Raw genomic sequence first — 8,972 nt, forward strand, 5'->3', positions numbered from 1 at the left:
GGGTTGATTCGGCTGAGTTGTAGGTTCTTTTTCCTTGTCCCGATAAGATTGACCTGCAGAAGGTAAGTCAAATTGATGTGTGTTGTGCTTTTGGATGTGTTTACTGATGTATTTGTCTAGATGTCCTTGCGAACTAAGCCTTCAAGCAAGTCTTTGGCTACGACACACTCATCAGTGGTGTGCCCGTGCTTTTGGTGAAAAGCACAGTACTTTGTCTTGTCCACATTCTTGGTGTCTTGGTTGCTCCTGACCTTTCGAGGAGGTTTGGTGAGCTTCAAATTTAATGTTTCTTTGATGATTTCCTCCCTTTTGGTGTTAAACTGGGTATATGAATCATAACGCGGCATCAGTCGAAAGGACTTCTTACTGTCCTGAGTTTTATTGTCATCTTTATTGTTTTATTCTTCTCGGATTTCCAGGCTTGGCACAATTCTTCGATTTCCATTTGACTTTTAGCCTTCTCTCAAAATTCGGCTAAGGTTTTGGGTTTGGCCACTGTGATGGTTTCTTGAAACTTTCCTGGGCGGAGTCCACTTTTTATAATGTGTAGGTGTACTTTGGGGTAGAGGTCTGGGATGGTCATTGCTACTTTGGTGAAATGGGTGATGTAATCCTTTAAAATTTCATGTTGTTCTTGCTTAATAGTGTTCAAATAATCAGAGTCGTATAAATAGATGGAAGAAGCAGCGAACTGATCTTCGAATTGTTTGGTGAGCTCCTGAAATCATGAAATGGAATCTGCAGTTGATGAGTCCATATTTGATGGTATGTTTTGACTCAATTTGGATGGATTCTAGCACATAAACTCACACTTAAGCACCCAAATAGCATACTTTTGTGTTTGATCCCTAGTTTGATCTTAAATATGAAAACATGCAATTTTGTGCTTTAATAGAGCAATTTAATCTCACTTCTATGTCATTCGATTCCGTGATATGGTTTGTGAGTGATTTCAGGCCTTAGAGGCAAGAATGGATATCCAAAAGTAGAAGAAAGCATGTACAAGGGAGAAAACATGAAGAAAACAAAGAAAAGCACACACAGCGAAGTGTGCATGCGCACAGCCCTGCGTGTGCGCGCACAAGTGAGAATTTTCATGTGTGCGTACGCACGCACCTGTGCGTACGCACAGGTCAATTTTTAGCCGCGTGTGCGGACGCACACATATGTGCGTCCGCACAGGTCCCTGCACGTGATTTCATTAATGAGGCATGTGCTGCGCGAATTTAGAGGCCTCTTGGCCCATTTTGGAAAGCTGAATTGCTGTTTGGAAGTGCTATATGAAGGAGAATAGTAGATAGCTCTCCTAGGGTTTACCAATTTCCATTGTAGCATTTTATAGCAAGCTTTGATCTTGGATTTTACTTCTTCAATTGTAAGTACTCTCAATTTTCTCTTTAATTAAAGCACTTTTACTTTCACTTCCTTTTGGTTCAAGTTACTTTGTTCATATTGCAATTTTGTGTTTCTTGAAGTTTTGATTGATGAATTTTACATTTCATGCCTCCTTTATGTTTGATTTCTTGTTTATGATTGGTTTTGTTGATAGTTGGTTATAGTTTTACATTTTACTTTGCAATTTTCCATGTTTTACTTTTATGCACACAAGGTGTTTGTGAAAAAGCCAACTCTAGATTTTGAGTAGATTTTCCCACCTTGGCTTGTGGTTTGAGTTCCTAGGATACTAAAGTCATAATGTCCGACATTTAGTGGTAATTCTTGGGTAGTTAGTTGGCTCTTGTTTTCCATTGACGCTAGCCTTTTATCAACTAGTTTGGTAAGTTAGTTAGGACTTATGGATTAAAGTCAATTATGCTTGCTTGACTTACTCCTCGATGGTTGGGGTTGACTAGGCGAGATTGACTCATGATAATTACCATAGTGGTGGTTATGGCGATGATAGGACTCCTTGGATACTCATTCCCAAGTCAAGGCTCTCCTTATTGCATTTATATCATTTTCACTAGTTTTGACCTCATTTTCCTTGTTGATTGCATTACTTTCCAATTTTAATTATTGCTTAGTTCTTTTATTGCTTCGTTCTTTTGATCTTTCATATCTTTTCTTGAAAACCCCCTTTAGTTCTTTTCACAACCGAAAGAAGTAACATTTCATTTGTATTCCTAGGGAGAATGACCCGAGGTTTAATTACTCTCGGTCTAGATTAGAAATTGTAAACTTTGATCGAGCATTACTTATTGGTTGAGAACTATACTTGCAACGAGGTTAATTCTCCTTTACCGAGAAGGAATTCTCAACCGATGAATTTGTTCGCATCAGCAGGCAAAGAAGAAAACCAGTCAAGTGCAGGACTGTCTAAAAAAGTAGAAAAATGACATAAAATAGGATCAGAAGCACCATTGACAATCATCATTGATTGGAATTTCTTGATGTGCTTTCTCAGCTCTCCCATGCCATCGTAGGGAGTCAATGTAAGTGGTAAGGTGAAGTTCCTAGGTAGTCTGAAATTCATAACGTCGGCTGTGAATGGCCTACCAGCGTTGTCCAACTCGTCATCGTCATCATTTTGGTTGATTTTTCTCTGGTCGTTGAGTTTCAAAGATGTGTGTTGGATCAAAATTGTCTTTCTCATCCTCTAGTCGCTCGTTGTGACCATCGTTATGCTCAATTCGAGCATTGGTTAGCTCGGCTATTTCATTCGCCATTCGTTGATTTTCTTTTGCCATGCGCTGATTGGCCTATTGTAACTCTGTTACCATCTGAAGAAGCTCAGACAACGTGGGAGGAGGTAAGTCAGCCATGATTAGGGAAGGGAATTTTAGGACCTATAGAAAGAAGGGTTTTTATTTTGAGACCCATGGTGGGCGCCAATTATTCTTGCTAAAGTTTAGCCGGTGTATAGCTCATCCGTCAATGAATGTCTTCAAGATTTTCCATTGGGAGGAATTATACGTCGGTAATGAAAGAACAAGGGGGATGGGTACCTGTAAAAGGCACTCCGACGCTCAAGTCAATAAGTGAGTAATAAGCTTCTTAGAATACAATGAATAGAATAATCTTCTTACCCTTTCCTTTATATCTGAAAATGAAAAGTAACTGTTATGTCTCTGAGTAATGATGTTTTAAGCGGAGAGTAATTACATACCTGACGTTTTCATACTCGTTTTAATGTCATTTATGGCCAGCTGATTTTTGATGTTTTATGGCTGAGTTATAACTTGTAACCGATGTATAACGGTCATATCAAATCTTAAATTATATATCTTAGAATGGAAGAAATAATTAAAATATGAATTTTGACACATTTTAAAAGTTTTGACCTAAAATTAGGCCAAATGGACCGAACCAATTGAACCGGGCTCGAACCCGGCCCAAACCAGGCCCAAAACCCACAACACTTAAGAGCACAGATCTTCCTCTCTTCCTCGTATGAAAACACACGTTGATATACATTTGGAGGAAGAACGTTGATTCTAAACCCCTAATTTGATTTCAAATTCACATAACTTTTGATCCGGAGCTCTGATTGACAAGCCATCAGCGGCCACGCGTTCGTCTCGAAATTCTCTACTAAACCCATCCAACAATTCAGTAAAGAACTTGATTTTTCTTGCCCAGTCCTTCCCCTTTTAGTTTCATGATTTTGAGGTTTTGATTTTTGAAAAATTATGTGATTTTGGTAGTTAGGATCAAATTAGCTTTATGAGCTTACTGGGTATTGCCCCAAATCTCTGTCAGTAAGGTAAGGAACCTTTAACTCTTGTGAACCATTAATGATTTTGAACCCTAGTTTGATTTTTGTGGTATTTATGTGGAATTAGAGTGAGCTATATATATTTTGGAGACAAATTTGGTGATATCGGTGACTAGAAAGTGAACCGTGGAGGTTGGATTTTTGTTTGGTGAGGATTTAGGGCTTTGGACACTGGAGGAACGGAGATAATTGAGGTGCTTCGACATTAGGGAGGAATCGGCCAAGGTATGGTTTTAGTTTCTCGTAGTTAATGTTTAATGTCACGTGAAAACTTAGGCTAGAAGACCTTAAGATAGGAATAAACTGAATGAATTTGTATGAGTTAGATTATTATTCTGATGACTATAAATTAATAATGATTGTTAATGTGTTAAGGGTTGATGGTAGGTTTGTGAAATTGAATCAAATGGATTGATTGAGAAATATATGGTTTGATTTTGTAAACGATTTAATATTGGAATTGGGTTGATTTTGAAATAATTTGATATTAGGAATAGTTCGAATGACTGAGAAGTGTTTGGTTTGGTGGTTGGGACCCTTGAGGGGTGGCAAAAGTCCAAGTTTTAGAGGAGATGCTACCGAGATTTTTATGAAAATAGGAGGCTCCATTTGAAGTGGTTATTTAAAAAGATTTAGATTTTTAAGGATTTCATAATTTGATTTTGAGTTATTAAAAAAAGGAATTACATTTTGAATTTGATTTGTTTTTAAAAAAATAATGAATTATGGTGCATGGAAATTAACTCTGCACAACTGAACAAGCAAGTGCACTGGGTCGTCCAAGTAATACCTGAGATGAGTCAGGATCGATCCCACGGAGATTGTTGGTTTGAATCAAGCTATGGGCACCTCGTAGATCTTAGTTAGGTGATTAGAAAAGATTTATGTTGTGAAAAATGCATAAAACAGGAATATGAATGAAATTACTTAATTTGAGTAAAAATCAGTGATAAGAGAATGGCTGAGGCTTCAGAAATGCTTCATTCTTTTGGATCAACCTTTCCTACTGTCTTCTCCAACTTTGAGTGATTCCTTCCATGGCAGGCTGTAAGTGATCAATGCCGGTTCAATAGCCACCAATCTTCCTCCTTCAGGCCAAACGCCAGGTTTAGTGTGCGCCTAATCTGAACGAGGGTGAAGCTCCTGTAGTTCATCCCCTTGATGATCCTACTCAAGACGCCACAGAAAAGGTCAAATCTTTCGGAATCAAAGAATACTGCACCTTTGGTTCTAGCCTCTACCACAAAGACCCAAATCTCCCCATACCTCGGTTGAACTGGTGTTTCGAGAAGTTCCCAATGAAGTCGTGGATTAGCCGTCTAAGAGATGTATAATCAAGCTTGTGGTTCAGTGATCTCCGATCAAGGACTCACACTAAACCCATGTAGAATGAGGATGAGTGTCACGGATCATCTCATTCATAAGGTTGAAAAACGAAGATACATCTTAGAATAGAGTCATACACGAATTGAATAGAACAGTATTTTATTAATCCATGAAAATTAGCAGAGCTCCTAACCTTAACCTAGGAGGTTTAGTGACTCATGCTAATAGAAAAATAAAATGGAAACGTAAAAGTGGGCAAGAGTCCTTAACAAGGGTGAACTCTTATTTATATATACTAATCTAATGACTAATGATTACAGAAATAAGATAAACTAAGTTGATAGTGTGAAAATCCACTTCTGGGGCCCACTTGGTGAGTGTTTGGGCTGAGGTTGAGTGTCTCCCACGAGCTAGTCCCTTAGGGCCATTGAACGCTGGCCAGGGACCCCCTTTTGGGCATTGAACACCAGCTACTTGTAACACCCTACCACACTAAGCTTTACGCTTAAGTCGTAAAACGAATGTGGTGTGGTATTACGACCTCTAAAATAAAATGAGTACATATAATAGCAGAAGAATTATAATATGCTAGGAGCCTTGAAGAAAAGGGGAAAATAAAAATCGCACAATAAAGGCGCAACGCTCAAGGAACGAGTTAACTTACGTGCTAAGAAAACCATAACTATCAAACATAAGCTAACAGAAGTGGGAATAGAGTGCCAAAGATACAAAATATCAAGCTCCTAACTCAGCCTGCGAATACCTCTAACTCCATCATGCATTTTCACAGACAACTAAACAGACAAAGGCAAACACAAGAAGGTTACAAGTACTGCAGATAACAAATACAAATCAATAATTCACCAAATCATTAGCACTAAACCAACCATGTTCATCAACAATAACATTCACCATCCAAATATATTCATCGACAAATTACTAAACATTAAACATACACCTGCATTCCAACTTATCCTATGGCCGTCTAGCCTAAGTTTTCACAGAACATTATATATTAAATGCAAAAAACCAAAACCATACCTTAGCCGATTTCCACGTAACGACCAAAGCTATTTGTTCAAAACCAAGACAACCCCTCAAAACTCAACTAATCCGCTTCCTCCAAGTTCCAGTATTCACAATTTCAAGCTCCAATTATTTATTTTCAACCTAATACATATTCATAATACATATATACCCAATTTAATACTCAAAGCTCAAATTTAATGAAAATAAAATAGAATTATCGTATCCTCACCTTACCCAAGCTTCACATAAGCAAGAGTGAACATTTCTCTCAAGCTAATTGGATCCTAAAACATCAGAAATCAAAGAAATTCAATATTCCCACTTAAAATTCGAAAATTGGGGGAAGATGAAGCTGAGAGTGATTAAATAAGTTACCTTTGAAATTGTTCCGATAGAAATGTAGAGCTCGACGCGGTGAACGCGTGGCCGCAAACGGTGCGGCGATTGGAGCTCGGACGAAGAAGTTACGGGGATCGGAAATTAACGTGAGGGTTACGGGAATGTTTCTCGTTTCTCTTCTCCCTGGAAGCTGAAAGCTTCGTTGCTGCAGTAATGAGGGAGAAGACAAAGCTGGGTTCATTTAATAGGGCTAGTCCGGTTGAACCGACAGCCCGGTTCGGGTCCTATTCAACCGGTTCGGTCCTTTCGGTCCAATCTTGGACCATTTTCTTCAAAATTAGTGTCAAAATTCTCGTTTCGATGAGCTCTACCCTATTTTGATATAATATTCGCATTTCTAATTCTCCTTATTAAAAACTAATTTATTAACTAATTTAACCGGGGTTTACATCCTACCCACCTAATAAAGAATTTTGCCCTCAAAATTCAAATCTAGTTACCTGAAAAGAGATTTGGATAGTCCTTTCGCATATCTGATTCGAGCTCCCAGGTATGTTCCTCGATACCAGCTCGAATCCAAGCTATTTTTACCAATGATACTTCCCTTCCTCGTAATCGTTTAACACTGGTGTCATCAATTCTTACCGAGGCTACTGGAAGTGTTAGATCTTCTCTCACTTGGATTGGTTCTGGTTCTAGAACATGACTTGCATCAGGAGTATACTTCCGAAGCTGTGATACATGAAATACATCGTGCAAATTCGAAAGGTACGGCGGTAAGGCAATTCTATAAGCCACTGGTCCAATTCTCTTCAGAATCTCAAACGGTCCAATATAACGAGGATTCAGTTTCTTGGTCTTAATAGCTCTTCCCACGCCAGTGGTTGGTGTAACTTTCAGAAAGACATGTTCTCCTTCTTCGAATTCCAAAGGCTTTCGCCTCTGATCAGCATAGCTCTTCTGGCGGCTTTGGGCTATAAGCATTCGACTACGAATCTTCTTTATCTGCTCAGTCGTTTCAGCTATCATTTCAGGCCCTAATAAACTCCTTTCTCCAGTTTCATACCAAAATAGTGGAGACTGACATTTTCTACCATACAGAGCCTCATATGGAGCCATTCCGATGCTCGCATGATAGCTATTATTATAAGCAAATTCTATTAATGGCATATACCGATCCCAACTCGTCGGCTGGTCTAAAACACAAGCCCTTAACATATCCTCCAAGGTCTGAATAGTTCTTTCTGACTGACCATCTGTCTGAGGGTGATACGCAGTACTCAAGCTTAACTGAGTCCCAAATGCACGCTGAAAAGCTCCCCAAAACCTTGATGTAAAACGGGGATCTCTATCAGATATAATAGTAGAGGGCACACCATGTAATCTGACAATCTCTTTGATATACATTCGAGCCAATTCTTCCATTGTGCAACTTATTCGGATAGGAAGAAAGTGAGCTGATTTTGTTAGTCGATCCACAACCACCCAAATAGCGTCACAACCAGATCGGGTTCTAGGCAAACCTATCACAAAATCCATTGCAATACTCTCCCATTTCCATTGTGGAATCTCCAAAGGCTGAAGGGTCCCTGATGATCTCTGATGCTCAATCTTAACCTTCTGACACGTTAAACATTTAGATACATGCAATGCCACATCATTCTTCATACCTGGCCACCAAAACATCGCTTTCAGATCCTGATACATTTTAGTGCTCCGTGGGTGAATTAAAAACCCGCTCTTATGAGCTTCCTTCAAGATTCTCTATCGCAGGTCTCCAATATCTGGCACAATAATCCGGTTCTTAAACCTCCACAAACCATCCTGTCCTTCTGACACTCTCCACTGTTTCCCCTGTTCGACTGCTGGTAATACCTTACGTAACGCTTCACTGTCTCGATGAGCTTTCAGAAGTTCTGATTTAAAATCACTAGAAATTTGCAACTGACTCAAACACAGGATTCCAGATTCTTCTCTAACTCCCAAATTCAAACCTTGGAATGCCTTCAATAACTCTTCCTCCCGTAGCATCATCCAAGCTGCATATAAAGACTTTCGACTCAAAGCGTCCACCACAATGTTCGCTTTTCCTGGATGATAATTCAATTCAAAATCATAATCTTTCAGAAGCTCCATCCACCTCCTCTGACGCATATTCAACTCTTTCTGCTCAAAAAGATACTTCAAACTCTTATGGTCTGAGAAAACAAGAAACTTAACACCATAGAGGTAGTGCCTCCAAATCTTTAAAGCAAACACAACAGTAGCAAGTTCTAAATCGTGTGTCGGGTAGTTCATCTCATGCGGCCTTAACTGCCGTGAGGCGTATACTACAACATTCTGGTGCTGCATCAGAACACACCCCAAACCTTTCAGAGATGCATCACAATACACTTCAAACGGTTCACTTGGTTCAGGTAATACCAATACAGGTGCAGTAGTCAACCTGTGCTTCAATGCCTGGAAACTCTCTTCACATTCCGGAGTCCAGATAAAAGGTGTATCCTTCCTAGTCAATTTAGTTAAAGGTAAGGCGAGCTGTGAAAATCCCTTAATGAATCTG

General features: G+C 39.2%; 1 long non-coding RNA gene across 1 annotated transcript; it reads right to left on the reverse strand.

Moving 5' to 3' along the window:
• On the reverse strand, positions 6,013-6,635 carry LOC110264312. The gene is made up of 3 exons (XR_002350242.1): positions 6,446-6,635; positions 6,300-6,354; positions 6,013-6,211 (listed from the first exon to the last, which is right to left on the reverse strand). It is a non-coding gene; the product is annotated as an uncharacterized LOC110264312 (long non-coding RNA).

The sequence above is a fragment of the Arachis ipaensis genome, chromosome B07, assembly GCF_000816755.2.
Source record: "Arachis ipaensis cultivar K30076 chromosome B07, Araip1.1, whole genome shotgun sequence".
Lineage (NCBI taxonomy): Eukaryota > Viridiplantae > Streptophyta > Magnoliopsida > Fabales > Fabaceae > Arachis > Arachis ipaensis.